General features: G+C 50.9%; 1 pseudogene across 1 annotated transcript; it reads left to right on the top strand.

The window, feature by feature from the left end:
* Positions 1-10301: 10301 nt before the first annotated feature.
* On the top strand, positions 10302-16446 carry LOC308554452 (prolactin-releasing peptide receptor pseudogene; annotated as a pseudogene). The gene is made up of 2 exons: positions 10302-11434; positions 16419-16446. The product of its transcript is annotated as a prolactin-releasing peptide receptor pseudogene (transcript).
* Positions 16447-17301: the final 855 nt, after the last annotated feature.

The raw sequence follows: 17301 nt of genomic DNA, 5'->3' as shown, positions 1-17301 counted from the left end.
CCGGAGGACCAAGCTTTGAGTAGCAAGTCCCTGAAACATTTAAATCCATTTTTGATAGGCAGTAAATAGTATTGAAAAAATAAAATGAAGACATGAAATCAAGACGGTCTCAAGGCCTAATACGTCACCAGGATTGTCAGCAGCTTAAGCATTTTATTTACGACCATACATTTCCTAGGAAAACACCTTGTTGCCTTGTGTCCTGTGTGTGTCCTTTTTGGTTGCTGTCTATGAAGATATTGCATAAGAAACATCTCAGGGAGCTCTCTAGCTATGTTTAATTTTGTGGGTTTGATGTAGAAAAAAGAAACCCCACTGCAGCCTTTAATTATGTTTTTGAAATTTGTGATATGAAAGGAAAGTAGCTGGGGGAATAGTAAACAGACTAGTACAAGGTTTTTAAGTCTTGCCTGCAAAAGCCTCATGGAGCCAGCAGGGTGTTCACATAACCGGAAAAGGCCCCAAGGGCGGGATGAGGAACTGTTTTGAATGGATCTGGTGAATCGTAGGAATCAAACAAAAGCCAACTTACTGAACTCCGAAGCCTGCCAGCAATTACACAGGCCGACTTTGCTCGTGCTGTTTAAAGCTTGAGAGCGGAATCCTTGGGGAGAGCACACGTGGACTGAATTATTTCCCCCAGGGATCCTTCCCTTAGCGAAGCGTGAACCCACGGGCCCAAGGTTACTTCCTAGATGTGTCAGAAGGCCAGCCCCTGGAGAGAAAAACCAAAGCCAGGCTTAAAGGATGGCAGGTGCATCAGATAGAAGGGGGGCCGCCTTTTATTAAGGAGACAGGTGTTGCCAGGCAGGTGTGTGGATAGGTAATGTCATCCAGGTGGGTGCAGAAACTGATGTCATCCAGGTGGGTGCAGAAACTGACGTCATCCGGTGGGTGCAGAAACTGATGTCATCCAGGTGGGTGCAGAAACTGATGTCATCCGGTGGGTGCAGAAACTGATGTCATCCAGGTGGGTGCAGAAACTGATGTCATCCGGTGTGTGCAGAAACTGATGTCATCCAGGTGGGTGCAGAAACTGATGTCATCCGGTGTGTGCAGAAACTGATGTCATCCGGTGTGTGCAGAAACTGACGTCATCCAGGTGGGTGCAGAAACTGATGTCATCCGGTGTGTGCAGAAACTGATGTCATCCAGGTGGGTGCAGAAACTGATGTCATCCGGTGTGTGCAGAAACTGATGTCATCCGGTGTGTGCAGAAACTGATGTCATCCAGGTGGGTGCAGAAACTGATGTCATCCAGGTGGGTGCAGAAACTGACGTCATCCAGGTGTGTGCAGAAACTGATGTCATCCAGGTGGGTGCAGAAACTGATGTCATCCGGTGTGTGCAGAAACTGACGTCATCCAGGTGTGTGCAGAAACTGATGTCATCCAGGTGGGTGCAGAAACTGACGTCATCCAGGTGGGTGCAGAAACTGACGTCATCCAGGTGTGTGCAGAAACTGATGTCATCCGGTGTGTGCAGAAACTGATGTCATCCAGGTGGGTGCAGAAACTGATGTCATCCAGGTGGGTGCAGAAACTGACGTCATCCAGGTGGGTGCAGAAACTGACGTCATCCAGGTGGGTGCAGAAACTGACGTCATCCAGGTGGGTGCAGAAACTGACGTCATCCAGGTGTGTGCAGAAACTGACGTCATGCAGGTGTGTAGATAGTTGACTCTCTCGGGATCAGTCTTGGACTCCTGAACTGTCAGAGCTTGTAGAGACCTTCAGGATGCTCCCTCCCGCTGGCCCCCCGACCTGCTTACAGATGAAGAACAGAGGTCCTGAGCTGGACAGGGCTTGCTCTGGTGCCTGGGCTGTGGCTGTCGGCATGGGAATTGCACCGGGGGCCTGATTGCAGGCCTGGGAACGTCAGTGGCTCCCCAGGGCCTCTTGCCGCTGCCCCCTCCTCACCCCAGCTCACTCCTGCAACGCCCCAGCTGGCGAGGTCCCGGCCTCTCCCAAAGACTCCACCTGACCCAGGGGGTGGGTGGCTGAGATTTTGTCCTTAGACATTTTATTAACCATGGGATCATGAGCTTAAGTGAAGACACCGGCGGGCACCTAATTTTAAAAACATTAAAACAGAGGTCCCTCTCCAGGTGGAAAGCAGTGTCTGCCTGACACACACACTTTATACAGGTCGTTCCGGGTGAGCCAGTGCCCCCTCCCAGGCCATGAGAATTCATCCTTCCCAGCAGCTGCCATGAGGCCCTGGTTGGCACTGAGCTCTGTGAGGACAGTGGCGGTCTGCTGTGCCCGTGGAGCTCTGGACAAGTGTGCCCACCGGGAGGAAGGGGGACAGGCAGGTGTGGGGTCAGATGAGGAGGTAGCCCGATGTCCCTTCCAGTCGGTGGGATGGAGTCCACCTGGCCAGCGGCCACAAGGGGCAGAGCAGTGCAGACCCAGGTGCCTTCCCACGTCCTTGACAGAGAACAAGCCTCACCAGGCTCTTTGTCCATGGCTCCCCCTCCCCCCTCTGCTGGTTAAGCCCCTCTCTGACCCTGGCCTGGTGCAGTAACTTACTCATCAGGTCTTAATAAGTAAGTAATAAAGGCTGTGTCCTTCCCCTCTGGTCCCCTGAGTGGCTTTTTCGGACTAGTGAAGGACAGCATGGTGCTCCCGGGATTGGAGCCCTTAGGCCACAGCAGGGAAGACCCAGTTGGGGGGCCGTGGCGGCCAGTCCCAACATCCATGAAGAATGCTGCTTGGTTCAAGGGCAGTGTTCCCATCCACACTCACCTGACCATCATAAGCACTCACGCCGATGTAATGAGCTCTTACAATTCATTCAGCAAAGAGAGTCCCCTGCAGTGTGAATTGGGCCACATCTTGTGACTCAGAAATTTCTCTTTGCTGAATGGACCCCTGAGAAATCCTCCCCAAAGAGGCATATGGAAAAGTGTTTATTTTATTTTTATTTTTCTGAATTTGAATCCTGAGTTTTTACAAAATAGATGATTATTGAGCAGCATTAGAATGTTATGGTCACTGGAAACATCACCACTGATAATATATATGCTTCACTCTTAATCCAAATACTGGAATAGCATATGGATCTTTTGCTACAGATTTATTGAGATATAATTGACATATTGTATAATCGTGAGGTGTTGATTTGACACACTTGTATATTGCAGAATGATTCCCACCATAGCACCTCCGTCATACCACATAACTACCATTTATTTTATTTGTGGTGAGAACATTTCAGATCCACACTCTTAAGCAACTTTCAAGTATATAATACAGTATTATTAACCATGATCACCATGCTGTCCGTTAGATCCCTAGAATTTGTCATCTTAGGGCTGGAAGTTTATAGTCTTTGACCTATATCTGGAACATCTTTATTTTGGTAAAGCCTATAATAGCAAAAAGTTGCAAATAACTTAAATGTCCATCAATACTACTTTTCCGTGGCTTCAGGCATATATATGTTAACACACAGGGAAAGAACAAGTGTAACCTCAGAGAGAGGGACTGAGATGGAGGGTGGAGGTCAAAGGGAGCTTTAGGCTCATCTGTTTCATGTCTATAAAACATGAGAATGTGTTCATGTGCTATTTATGTCACTAAAAATAACTTGAAAAAGACAGAATATAGGAAAAGCACTGAGCTCCTACAGTACAACTGTCTTCCCATATTTATCATGTAAGGGCAGGGGACGGGCTGAGACCCAGTGTGGCTCCTCTGGTGGCAGGCCAGGCTGGGTTTGGTGGCTGCATCTCAGTCACGGTGGGGCCTAGTGGCAGACTGTAGGACACGGTCCTCACACTTGAGTACGCATCAGAACGACCCACAGTGCCTGTGAGATTTTCATTTCCCCAGCTCTCGCTTTCAGCAGTGCTGATTTAATAGGTCTGTCTTGTGGTCCATCAATCTGCAGTTTTTAAAATAAGCACCAGAAGTGATGCTGACATAGGTGGCCTTTGAGCCACAGTGGACGAGAGGCATACAATCCATGTTATTCGCGTTCTGCAGAGACACTGCTCTCGGTGTCCTCAAGGATGAATGTTGGGCTGTTTCCCTGGTGACAAAGGCCCACTAGCTAAGAAAAAGCACAGGGAGACCACACCTTCCTAGACATCTGAACTGTCAAACTGCCGTCCCTGGATGTCGTGCACGTACACACACGTGTAAATCACTGGGAAAACACAAGGACCATTCCAGTTTTGCATTTTGTTAAAAACTAAACAGGAAGAGGCCCTAGCTCACAAGACAGTAGCACCAGAATGGTGTCTAGAGAACAACTCAGAGGGGGGACCTAGAGAGACGTGGTTTGGGTCCGTCTCTGTGTTTGGTCAGGAGGCAACCGGAATGAGGGGCTTCTACAAGGTCCAGTTTTCTATCTAGATGTGACCACAAAGAGCCCTTACTGCTAAATGCCCTAATGCAAACACAAGATGATTGTAACCAGCCATAAAAGCCATTTCCAGTTGATTATGAAACAGGATTGGAATTAAAAATAGGAAAGCAAATTGCCTGCCTTTGGAAAAGAATGTTATAGAAATGGCTTTCGAGTGTTTTGTTTTGTTTTATTTATTTATTTATTTAATCATTTATTTATTTATATTTTCTACTCCTGATAGACTAAGCTGAGATATGCCATCCCTGCTGCTCATGTCTGAGCATCGACAAGAATCCAATCAAAAGTTAAAAAATAGAATGTGCTAAGATCTTGAATTGAGTCGATTGGTCAAGCCTTGTGTCTCTTAGTGCTTCTTTTTGGGGTACAGAATGTGACCTGGCTGGGTCCTGAAGAGGAATGCGGTGAGACCCAGGGATGTATGCAATGAGGCTGCCTGTGGCGAGAGGCCCTGGATAGGCCAAGGTCAGGGACTAAAGCTGCCCTAGAGTTTTGGGGGTGGGGGGAAGCAACTCAGCCAGCCTGGGTCTCCCCTCAGCCCTGGATAATCCTATCAAAACAGGCCACACTGTCAGCATCACTCATGGACCACTTGGGATATTATTAAAGGCATGCATTTCAAAATTAAACCACAGAAAGGAGGAGAAGGGAGCTGTGCCATGCAGCAAGCCTGCCTAGTTACTCCACCCCAGGACCTGACAGGGATGCAGGAATCACCGCGAGCCCCACCCTGGGAAAAGCAGGGCTGGGGAAAGAGGGAGGTGGGTTCCTCACACAAAGCCGCAGCCTGTAGAACATTCTGATGATTAGAGCACTCACTTTTCAGTCATTTCCTGCCACCTGAACACTCATAGAGATTCATAATGGCTCTATATTGTTGTGTATGTTCTACATAACCATAGGAAGGAGTCACATTTAAACAACATGTGCAGTGTTGATACAGTTGAGTAGAAAATGTTATGAATACTTTAACGACTCTTGTGAATTAAAATAAATATGCTCTATAAGGGTAAACACAATTCTGATTTGCTGAGGCAATTAGTAAATTTCCCAGTGGTCGTTAATGCGCCCTTTCACAGCAGGTGGTGGCAGGGGCATTTTCCATGGGCCTACGTCACAGTGACCCACGTGGGCTTCCTTCTTACTCGCTGAAGTGCACATTTCCAGCCAATAATGTTTGGTTGTTGTTTTCTGTCCTTGATTTTTTACACAATATCTCACCCGGGGCGTTGCATGACTGGTAAACAGTAATATACTGAAGGAGAGAATTTAGACCGAAAAACGGTGAACTCTCCTCACCACAGACAATCTTCTGGAGGAATGTTCAAGTGGAAGGGTTTAGGGACTTGCTCCCCTGAAAGCCTCTTGACAAGAGACAGTGACATAAGGCAGGACAAAGGAGCATCCAAGAGTGGTCGCCATTACTAGGTGCCACTATGTGCAGTTCCATCACATATGGGATCTTCTCAACATCCTCCAGAGGTGGGTATTTTTATGAATTTCTTATATTCTCCAAAACGGGGGTTCTTGCAGAATAAAATGCCCAAGGCCCACATTGAGTGATGGCGGAGCCCCTACACAAGCTCAAGAGCTGTGTCTGTTCCTTACTTGGGCTTTGGGCTTTGGGCCCAGTGATCGCCTCTGTTTGGCAGTCAGCTTGGGCTTATCTTAGGGTTTTCTTAAACATCATCTTTTCCCATTTGCCCCGCTGCTCTTTCAGGAAGCGATGAGTAGACAACCTGATAAATGCAGGGTTTTTGGAAATACAATTCTGGGGTTCAGATGTCTGAAGAGAGCTGACTGTGAAGGCTGGTAGCGCTTTCAAGCAGAGGACTTTGTGAACTTTTAAAAAATATATGTTTTTATTGATTTCAGAGAGAGGACGGGAGAGGGAGAGAGATAGAAACATCGATGAGAGAGAGTCATTGACCAGCTGACTCCTGCACGCCCCCTGCTGGGGATCGGAACCTGAAACCCAGGCATGTGCCCTGACCCGGAATCGAACTGTGACCTCCTGGGTCATAGGTTGATGCTCAACCGCTGAGCCATGCTGGCCAGGCGACTTTGTGAACTTTAAGAGTGCTGAATTGGTGTAAGGCACTGGTTCTCAGCCAGGGGTGATTTGGCCCCCCACTCTCACCCTCAGGGGGATACTTGGCAATTTTTAGAAACATTTTTGGTTGTCACAATTGGGTATGTGCACTCCTGGCATCTAGAGGGTAGAGGCCAGGGATGCTGCTAAACATTCTACAATGCACGGGACAGCCCCACATGACAGAATTACCCTGCCCCCCATGTCACTAGTGTGGAGGGTGAGAAACCCTGGTATGAGGGGCTGCTACATTTCTTATATATTTGGAAGCTAGTTTTTTCGGGGCTTTAGCTAAATTGATTATAACTTGGAGGGCGTGGGTTTAGAATGGATACAGGTGCATAAAATTGATTGCTTTTGTTCCAGTGTTGACTTTTCCTCCTCTATGAGTGAATCATTTGAATTTGGAGGGTGAAATAATTTTACTTCTATCAGCCCTAACAGAGATATCTGCATCCAGAAGACAAAGAACAAGGGCTTGCTGGAGAGGGGCGAGGGAGCTCCGCCCTCTGGAAAAAGGCAGTAAGATGTGAGGGGGTGAGATAGCTTCAGAGGAGTGTCGAGTAAGAAACATCTAAACCTGTAGAGAATTTTTATGGGTTTATCTGAGCCAAACTGATGACAATAGGTAGGAAGCAAAATCTCAAAAGATTGAGAAAATGCTCCAGAGAATGGCAGTTTATTTTATACATTACAATCAAAGGAGGAGACATAAGAGGGTTACATGAAGTCCACTGGTGGTATATTAGGGACCAGGGAGAAAGCAAAGCTGGGAAATCTCTAGGGTTGGATAAAGAGTAGAATGGAGAGACGCGTGCTTCTTTTACATTGGTGGGAGTGGGACAGTTACCAATGAACACTTACAGCACTTAGAGGTGTATTCGGGGGACAAGATAGCAATGAGGGGTTCCGTGGTCAAGCCCTCTGGTGTGGTCTGGGCCCTCAGGGGTCTGGAAAAAGAGATTACTCTCATATTTTAAAGGTATGTTATCTTTGATGCAAAAAGACAATTGAAGGGCTAATTTAAGGTAACGATTCATCTTTGTAAAGGAAGCTACCGACCTGGGGTGTGACTGCCCGCCATAATCCACTTTCAGTTAGGAATTTCCCTGTGCAGACCACGCTATGCAATTACTTGCAGTCTCTGAGTTTGTAGGGTTTGCCTTGCAGGCCTGTGCTGAGTTGTCAGGTTTAGTATGGGGCCCCTTTTTGCCCACAGAAGGGAGGTTACAAAGTCCCCTCCCCTCCCCTCCCCTCCCCTCCCTTCCCCTCCCACTGTGGTCCAGGCTAATTTGCATTTCAAGGACCACTTAATACAACTAAAATTTTATGTAACTTTTAAGCTTCTCAAACGTTTGTTACTTCTGTTTTCCAAGTGGAAATCCTGCAATTACTAGTATGGACATATTTCACTCTAAAATGAGGTGAGGAGGCCTGGGGGGTGTTCGTACCAGGGGAGAGGGTAGGGTCCGGGCCCAGGAACTTAGATTCTGCCCTGGGAGAGCCACGCAGATGAGGGACAGGGCCTGGCGGCTGAGAAAGAGCGGGAAGGGCTGTTGGGGAAAGGGGGGCCGGGTGTTAAGGTGTCTGTGCAGTGTAGCTGGCGTGAGGGCTGTGTTTTCTGACCTAGAGAGGGGACAGAGTCACACCCTCCGACGCCCAGGGGCCCCTGCTCACTGGCCTGCACTCCACCTGCTGCGCTTGGAGGCGCAGCCGCAGCCCCAGGAACCGGGCTGGCCCCTTTTCCCAATGCTTCGCGCCCAGACAGGGGTCGGAACCCCCCGCAGCACCGGGCTCCCGAAGCCCGGCCCGGGAGCTGTCCGCGGTGCTGACCCCTGGGCTGGGGGAGCCGCAGCCCCAGGAACCGGGCTGGCCCCTTTTCCCAATGCTTCGCGCCCAGACAGGGGTCGGAACCCCCCGCAGCACCGGGCTCCCGAAGCCCGGCCCGGGAGCTGTCCGCGGTGCTGACCCCTGGGCTGGGGGGAGCCGCAGCCCCAGGAACCGGGCTGGCCCCTTTTCCCAATGCTTCGCGCCCAGAGAGGGGTCGGAACCCCCCGCAGCACCGAGCTCCCGAAGCCCGGCCCGGGAGCTGTCCGCGGTGCTGACCCCTGGGCTGGGGGAGCCGCAGCCCCAGGAACCGGGCTGGCCCCTTTTCCCAATGCTTCGCGCCCAGAGAGGGGTCGGAACCCCCCGCAGCACCGGGCTCCCGAAGCCGGGCCCGGGAGCTGTCCGCGGTGCTGAACCGTCCTGGGCTGGGCGCAGCCGCAGCCCCAGGAACCGGGCTGGCCCCTTTTCCGAGTGCTTCGCGCCCAGACAGGGGTCGGAACCCCCCGCAGCACCGGGCTCCCGAAGCCCGGCCCGGGAGCTGTCCGCGGTGCTGACCCCTGGGCTGGGGGAGCCGCAGCCCCAGGAACCGGGCTGGCCCCTTTTCCCAATGCTTCGCGCCCAGAGAGGGGTCGGAACCCCCCGCAGCACCGGGCTCCCGAAGCCCGGCCCGGGAGCTGTCCGCGGTGCTGAACCGTCCTGGGCTGGGCGCAGCCGCAGCCCCAGGAACCAGGCTGGCCCCTTTTCCCAATGCTTCGCGCCCAGAGAGGGGTCGGAACCCCCCGCAGCACCGGGCTCCCGAAGCCCGGCCCGGGAGCTGTCCGCGGTGCTGACCCCTGGGCTGGGGGAGCCGCAGCCCCAGGAACCGGGCTGGCCCCTTTTCCGAGTGCTTCGCGCCCAGAGAGGGGTCGGAACCCCCCGCAGCACCGGGCTCCCGAAGCCCGGCCCGGGAGCTGTCCGCGGTGCTGACCCCTGGGCTGGGGGAGCCGCAGCCCCAGGAACCAGGCTGGCCCCTTTTCCCAATGCTTCGCGCCCAGACAGGGGTCGGAACCCCCCGCAGCACCGGGCTCCCGAAGCCCGGCCCGGGAGCTGTCCGCGGTGCTGAACCGTCCTGGGCTGGGCGGAGCCGCAGCCGGGGGAGCGCTCGGGGTCCCGGGAGGGCGAGGGCCCGCAGGTCTGCGGGGAGCTCAGGGCTCCCCATTTCATATCCCTGCAGGAGCCCCCACGCTACTCTCTACCCCCAGCCTGGGCTCTGCGCAGGATCCAGCGCTTAAGGACGGGCCCTCGCTCTCCCCACACCCGTGGTGCATCTCAGTCCCCACCCCGCTCCTCCAGCCCCTTCCCTCTGACACTGCACCAGGTCCCGAGAGACCGGGCGCTTCCCGCCCCACGCTCCCCTCGTCCGCCCCCCCTCGGAGCGGAACTCCCCCGGGGCGCAGCAGCTCCTGCAGTCGCATCTCTGCCGCCCAAGCTTGTCCACCCCTCCTTCCCTTGCCGTTTCCGTCCTTCTGTCACTCGCCCTTCTCCCCAGTTGTCTAAGCGCCGAGCCTGGTGGTGTGCGCTCCGCCCCCATTTTCCATACAAGGGCGCTGGAGTGGGGGCGCGGCAGGGGGGGCTCCCAGCCCCCCTCAAAGCTGCGAGCCCGCTGGCAACTCCGGCATCTGTTCAGCTCCCGCGGAAAAGCGAGAAGCCGGCACCGCAGTCGCGGGCGGAGCACGCCAGGGGGCAGATCGCGCCTCTCCCTCCCTCGACCGCTCTCCGTCCGCCAAGTCGCACTCGCCAGGTAGGAGCGCGCCCCTGGGTCTAGCCTGCGCCCACTGAGAGCTCTAAATGGGTTAGAAGGCGTTTAAATAACCTGTGCATGCATAACCACGCACCGATTTATTTTTGCAGAGGTGGGAAGGCAGCACTTTAAATTGTTATTTATCTTGGCCAGTTACTCCAAAGGGAGTATTTGGGTAACTGGGGAGGGAGCGGTTGGGTAGGAGGGGTAGATAGAACATGAGAATTTATGGACTTTGATTCTCTTTGGAAGGTAGCCGTGGCTTCCCTGCCTTCTCAGGAGCCCCTGGTCCCTGACTTATTCTCTGAACTTCCCCGGTGGCCTCAACCCCAGCGAACCAGAGCGCAGGGGCCCCGGTGGCAATGGGTCGGCGGCTGGCCCGGCGCCCAGGGCGTCGCTCCGTTCCAGAGCCTGCAGCTGGTGCATCGGCTGAAGGGGCCGATCCTGCTGCTCCACAGCGTCGTGGTGACCGCGGGGCTGGAGGGCAACTGCCTGCTGGTGCCGGCGATCCCGCGCGTGCGCCGGCTGCACAGCGTCACCGACTTTCTCGCCGGCAGCCGGGCCTTGCCCGACGTGCGCACTGCACGGCCTGCGTGCGCTCGCGCTGGCCTAGGCCTCGAGGCGCGCGGCTGGGGGTCCGGCGGGGCCTGTGCCGCCTGGTCTTCTCCCTGCGGCCCGTCACCATGTACGTGTCGGTGTTCACGCTCACCACCTTCGCCGTGGGCCGCCACGTCGCGCCGGTGCACCCGCTGCGCCCCGCGCCGGGCTGGGCACCTGGGCGCTGTCCGCGGTTCTGGGCACCTGGGCGCTGTCCGCGGTGCTGGGCACCTGGGCGCTGTCCGCGGTGCTGGCGCTGCCCGCCGCCCCGCACACCCACCACGTCGAGCTCCAGCCGCACCCCGTGCGCCTCTGCGAGCAGTTCTGGGGCCCCAGGAGCGCCAGCGCCAGCTCTACCTTGGGGGCTGCTGCTCGTCACCACCTGCTCCCCTGCTGGGCATCCTCCGTCTTACGTCCGAGCATCGGTGAAGCTGCGAAACCGCGCGGGGCCGGGCTGCGTGACCCGAGCCAGGCCGGCTGGGACCGCGCCGCCGCCGCCCCTTCTGCCTCCCGGTGGTGGCCGCGGTGGTGCTCGCCACCTGCTGCGGCCGCTGCACGTCTCCAACCTGCTGCGGGACCTCCGCCCAAGCGCCATCGACCCCTGCGCCCTCGGGTGGAGCAGCTGCTCGGCCACTGGCTCGCCCTGAGCTCGGTCGGCTACAACCCGCTCATGGACGCCTGGCTGCAGGACGGCTCCCGCCAGGAGCTGCGCAAGCTCTTGCTCGCCCGGCCCGCAGGACGGCGCCGCAGGGCCAGAGCATGACGTCAGCGAGGTCATCTGATGCCGCTGCTCCTAGGCCAGCCTCATCTGATGCCCTCCAGCCCCGCCCTGGCCTCCGAGTGTGCCCGCGAGGCTGGACTGGGGAACCTCTTCCCAGAACCAGAGCTAAGCCAACACGGGCAGAACACGCAGCTCAGCCCTCTTACTCAGCCGCCCTGCCTTGTCCTCGAGTCTTTGTAAAACGTTCCATGGGCTTTGCTGCTAGTGCTTTGCTTGGAGGAGGCCAGGGAGAGGGAAGGAGATTTACTATTTTCTATTTGTGCTTTACAGGTCAAGCAAAGCTCTTTCTCTGGTTTTCAAACAGTGTTTCTGAACCGTGGCCGCCTTCCTTGCTTTTCCTTCTGTTTGCCACTGGGTGAGACGAGAAGGGGCAATGAGGTAGGACGTAAAGCCTGTCGGTTTGCCTTTTTAAAAGTTTGCAACTCGGATATAATACCTGATATCGCTTAGCTGACTGGAACCCCGTTTGTTTCTAGAATTCCGGGGAGGCGTGTATTACCAATCGACATCTAGGATGTTAGCGTTTCCTGAATAAGGTCTTGACACATCAAAGGGGGTTTTCATTTTAAATCCACTTGCATTTATAGTGCAAAAGACTTACAAGTCCCCTTCAAGAAGGTCTTGCTATTGTTTTTCCTCTCCTTACCCCCAATTTTATTTGAAAATGATGAGATAAATTAGTCAATGAAGAGATTCAATGGGAATAAAGTGGAAAAGGTACCAGTCACTTAAGGGGACATACAGCTGTGCATAGGACAGACGTCCTACCTGTGGGTACGTTTGTGTGTACGCACCCAGTGTTTGCCACAAGGTGGGCGCTCAGGTATTTGCTTTTCTGAAACTGGGTGTAATCTGTGAGCTACAGCGTTCTCCTGCATCGTCTAATTGCTCGGTCCCAGGAGACCCACGGCGGTGGTCTTACAACTGCTCGCCACCTGCTCTGTAGCGACACACCTGGGACACGATCAACTCCGAATACAAGGACCGGGAGAAGCTTACTTAAGGTCAAAAGAGAAAAATAAACTGTCACTCCCCAGGATACACAGAACACGTAATTCCAATCCCATGGTTAAGGGAACAGGTGAAGACTGTTGGGCTGTGATACCAGGCTGATAATTCTCACCGTAACCTCCTGAGAGTTCTGTAAATGAGGACAAGTGCCCAGGGACAGGGGTTTCCCATTGATGTTGCAACAGAGACTGGGCAGTGAGAGCAGGAGTCTTAGGCAATGATACCTGGTATGCAGCTGTCAGATCAGCCCTGTGGCATCCCAGGGACCGGCTCCTGCGCTTCCAGCAGCGCCATTACTGGGAGGCTCAAGGCCACACACCCCATGTTTCCTTAGAGCATTCTTGGGGTATGTGTGGAGAGTGGGGGCGATGGGGAAACGATGGGATTCGTTGGGGAGAAATATGATTGATTGTGGTCTCTTTGTTGCCAGGTTACATTCACTGCTTCTTAGCTCTGGTTGCTCCTAGAATCACCTGGGGAGCTTTCAGATAACATCACTGACTAGGCCCTGTCCTCAGAGAGTCCAGTCGATTTGAGATGGGCCTGGGCATAAGGGCTTTTCAAAGCATTTTAGTTGGTTTTAATATACGTTCAAGATTCAACTTTATACTTTTTAAAATTGGCTTTAGAGAGAGAGGAAGGGAGAGGGAGAGAGAAACATCAATGTGTGAAAGAGACATCGACCAGTTGCCTCCTGTACATGCCCCTACTGGGGCTCTAACCTGCAGTCTGGGTACGTGCCCTGACGGGAGTTGAACCTGTGACCCTTTGGTGGACAGGATGACCCTCCAACCAGCTGAGCCACATTGGCCAGGGTAAGAAGTATCCTCTTTTTAATTAGTCTCAGAAACATCTGAGTGAAGCTTTCATTGTACCTGTCACAGGTGTTAAGAATTTGAAGTTGAATTCTGACAGTGAGTTACTTGGGGAAAACTCTTTTAAGCCTTCAGACAATACCTGATGAATCACATAGAGACAACTCGTTGTCATCAGGAATATATAGGTATGCTTTCAACAATTTCCTTACATGTCTCCTATGTGTAAGGCACTGCGTGAGTCCAGTCAGATCAATTGCATTATAAAGTTATACACTACAAATTATTCCAAATCCAAAAATTGAAGTGTTCCCTGATTAGCTTGATGTAAGTAAGTCTATATCAACTGTGAGAAGAAGGTATCCCAATAATTACTAGAAAAGCTGCCACCTGTTTCTATCATGCTTACAACTTAACATTTTTAATATTTATATGGATTTTATGGAGAGCCTAATGAGGTTGGAGAATTATGCTGTTTATAAACATTTTTACAAACTAAGCAAATTGGCAAATGAATGCAACTAATTAATTCTTACCTTATGTGAAATCTCTTTGGGACTAGTTTGGCTATAAAACGAACTTTAGCACTGGCCGGTGTGGCTCAGTTGGGTGAGTGCTGTCCCATGCACCGAAAGGTTGCCAGTTTGATTCTCAGTCAGGGCACATGCCCAGGTTGCAGGCTCCATCTCAAGTAGGCTGCATGCAGAAGGCAGCCGATGGATGTCTCTTTCTCATTGATGTTTCTCTCTCTCTCTCTCTTTCCCTCCCTCTCCCTCTAAAACACATAAAAATATATATTTAAAAAAATTATTCTAAACAATTTAAAAACATATATTTTTAAAATGTTATGAAAAAACTAACTTTAAAAAAATCTATCAGAAGTGAGTCCTAGAGGAATCCACACAGGGTTGAAAGTGGAAAATTTTATTTAATATAATCCACTTGAGGTAATACCAAGCATCCAATCCTCTCCTGCAAGGAGTCATGTAGGCCATAGAACCTGGAACTGAACAAGTCTGGTACTTGGCAGCAGCCCTCTCCGAGGCTGACGGGAGTTTCTGTAATCCGTTTGCAAGCATTGTCACCAGGTCTCACTTTTGGCAGTCAATCAATAGATTTATCTCACTAAATCGGCTGGGGAGTGTTTCAACATGTTTTGGCATATATTCATTATGTGATGGTTTCATCGAGAACATGAAGTCAATCATGCTTTTCCACTCTGCAACCGATAGAAATGGCTTTTTGTAATTGCCCATCTGAATTTCATGGCAAAATGCCCGTCTTTCTGCTTTCTTGCATCTTCTCAATGCATTAGGTGAAAGAGCGTGTTTGAGCAAGAGTGATGACCTGTGCGTTTTCCTGGATTTCAAGTGATTTGGGAAACATAATCCGCGTTTTTCGAAATTTTCTAAGAAACAACATAGATGGCTGCACATGAGGCTTGCAAGAGATTGAAACAATGCATCCCAAAACGTATTCCAGCAGTGAAAACACACGTTTCTACGAACACTTTGAAGGAGAAAGCAAAAGAATAGTGGCTGAGTGTTCTTTCAGAGAGAAACACATGCATTTCATCCTTCTGTAGTGAGTTTTCAGCCTGGAATTCATATGCATTTTGTACTGTGCAGAATGTAGCTACCTGATCGGGGGTTGTGTCATAGAAGCACCTTTCCTGCAGGAGCTTATTGCAACATTCATTGTTTGGCTAAGCTCTTTAGGGTTGGTGTTGGAAGGTCTTTCAACTTTGGCCAAATCTCCCTTTGTACAAAATTTTTTCACAGCGCTGTTTCCAAGTGTCCACAAAGAGCTGCTGCTTGAAACTGTCCACATGCACATCTCCCATACTGGTGTGCTGGTTTCACTACCTGGATTTTGGTTTCCTCTTCTTTCTTTGAAATGACAAGCCTTCATTCAGCATGCTACACACACCTTGTAGGAGTTTCAGTTTTAAGCATGTTGGTGCTCTAAGAACGCTGTGTAAGCTGTGTAGAGTGTGTCACTCTCCAGCACTGAATACACAACTTAGAGCTCCTGTCGCCACAGACATGCAAACACATCTTTTTGGGAAAGTCCTAACTCAGGTAACTTGGAAATGTAAGGGTTTCATCGAGAACATGAAGTCAATCATACTTTTGCACTCTGCAACCGATAGAAATGGCTTTTTGTACATGGCCGGCTAAAATTCACTGCAAAATGCCCTTCTTTTCTGCTTTCTTGAATGTTCTCAAGGTAATAGGTGAAAGAACGTGTTTGAGCAAGAGTTTAGCCGGGTGCGTTTGCCTGGATTTCAAGGGATTTGGGAAACATAATCCGAGTTTTTCCACATTGTCTAAGAAACAACATGAGGCTTGCAAGAGATTGAAACAATGCATCCCATAACGTATTCCAACAGTGAAAACACACGTTTCTACAAAGACTTTGAAGGAGCAAGCAAAAGAATAGTGGCTGAGTGTTCTTTCAGAGAGAAACATCCATTTCACCCTCCGGGAGTGAGTTTTCAGCCTGGAATTCATATGCATTTTGTACTGTGCAGAATGTAGCTACCTGCTCGGGGGTTGTGTCATAGAAGCACCTTTCCTACAGGAGCTAATTGCAACATTCATTGTTTAGGTAAGTTCTTTAGGGTTGGTTTTAGAAGGTCTTTCAACTTTGGCCAAATCCCACTCTGTACGAAATTTTTTCACAGCGCTGTTTCCAAGTGTCCAGAAAGAGCTGCTGCTTGAAACTGTCCACAAGAACATCTTCGATACCGGTGTGCTCGTTTCACTACCTGGATTTTGGTTTCCTCTTCTTTCTTTGAAAAGACAAGCCTTCATTCAGCATGCTACACACACCTTGTAGCAGTTTCAGTTTGAAGCATGTTGGTGCTCTCAAAAAGCTGAGTAACCTGTGTAGAGTGTGTCAATCTTCATCACTGATTCCAAAACTTAGAGCTCCTTTCACCACAGACACGCAAACACCTCTTTTTGGGAAAGTCCTAATTCAGGTTACTTGGAAAAGTAAGGGTTTCATTGAGAACATGCAGTCAATCATGCTTTTGCACTCTGCAACCGAAAGAAATGGCTTTTTGTACATGCCCGTCTGAATTTCACTGCAAAATGCTCTTCCTTTCTGCTTTCTTGAATGTTCTCAACGCATTAGGAGAAAGAGCGTGTTGGAGCAAGGGTAATGCCGTGTGCGTTTTTCTGGATTGCAAGTGACTTGGGAAACATACTCCTTATTTTTCCACATCGTCTAAGAAAGAACATGAGGCTTGCAAGAGATTGAAACAATGCATCCCACAACCTATTCCAGCAGTGAAAACACATGTTTCTACAAAGACTTTAAAGGAGCAAGCAAAAGAATAGTGGCTGAGTGTTCTTTCAGAGAGAAACACACGCATTTCTTCCTTCTGGAGTGAGTTTTCAGCCAGGAATTCATATGCATTTTGTACTGTGCAGAATGTAGCTACCTGCTCGGGGGTTGTGTCATGGAAGCACCTTTCCTGCAGGAGCTTATTGCAACATTCATTGTTTGGCTAAGTTCTCCAGGGTTGGTTTTGGAAGGTCTTTCAACTTTGGCCAAATCCCGCTTCGTACCAAATTTTTTCACAGCGCTGTTTCGAAGTGTCCAGAAAGAGCTGCTGCTTGAAACTGTCCACATGCACATCTCCCATACTGGTGGGCTCGTTTCACTACCTGGATTTTGGTTTCCTCTTCTTTCTTTGAAATGACAAGCCTTCATTCAGCATGCTACACACACCTTGTAGCAGTTTCAGTTTTAAGCATGTTGGAGCTCTCAGAACGCTGTGTAACCTATGTAGAGTGTGTCACTCTCCAGCACTGAATACACAGCTTAGAGCTCCTGTCACCAGAGACACGCAATCACATGTTTTTGTAAATGTCCTACTTCAGGACACTTGAAAAAGTAAGGGTTTTATTGAGAACATGAAGTCAATCATGCTTTTGCACTATGCAACCAAGAGAAATGTCCTTTTGAATGTACCCGTATGAATATCACTGCAAAATACCCTTCTTTTCTGGTT

This window comes from Miniopterus schreibersii (genome assembly GCF_964146895.1).
Source record: "Miniopterus schreibersii genome assembly, chromosome: 3".
In the NCBI taxonomy this organism is placed as follows: Eukaryota; Metazoa; Chordata; class Mammalia; order Chiroptera; family Miniopteridae; genus Miniopterus; species Miniopterus schreibersii.
This window is presented reverse-complemented; position numbering and strand designations above follow the sequence as displayed.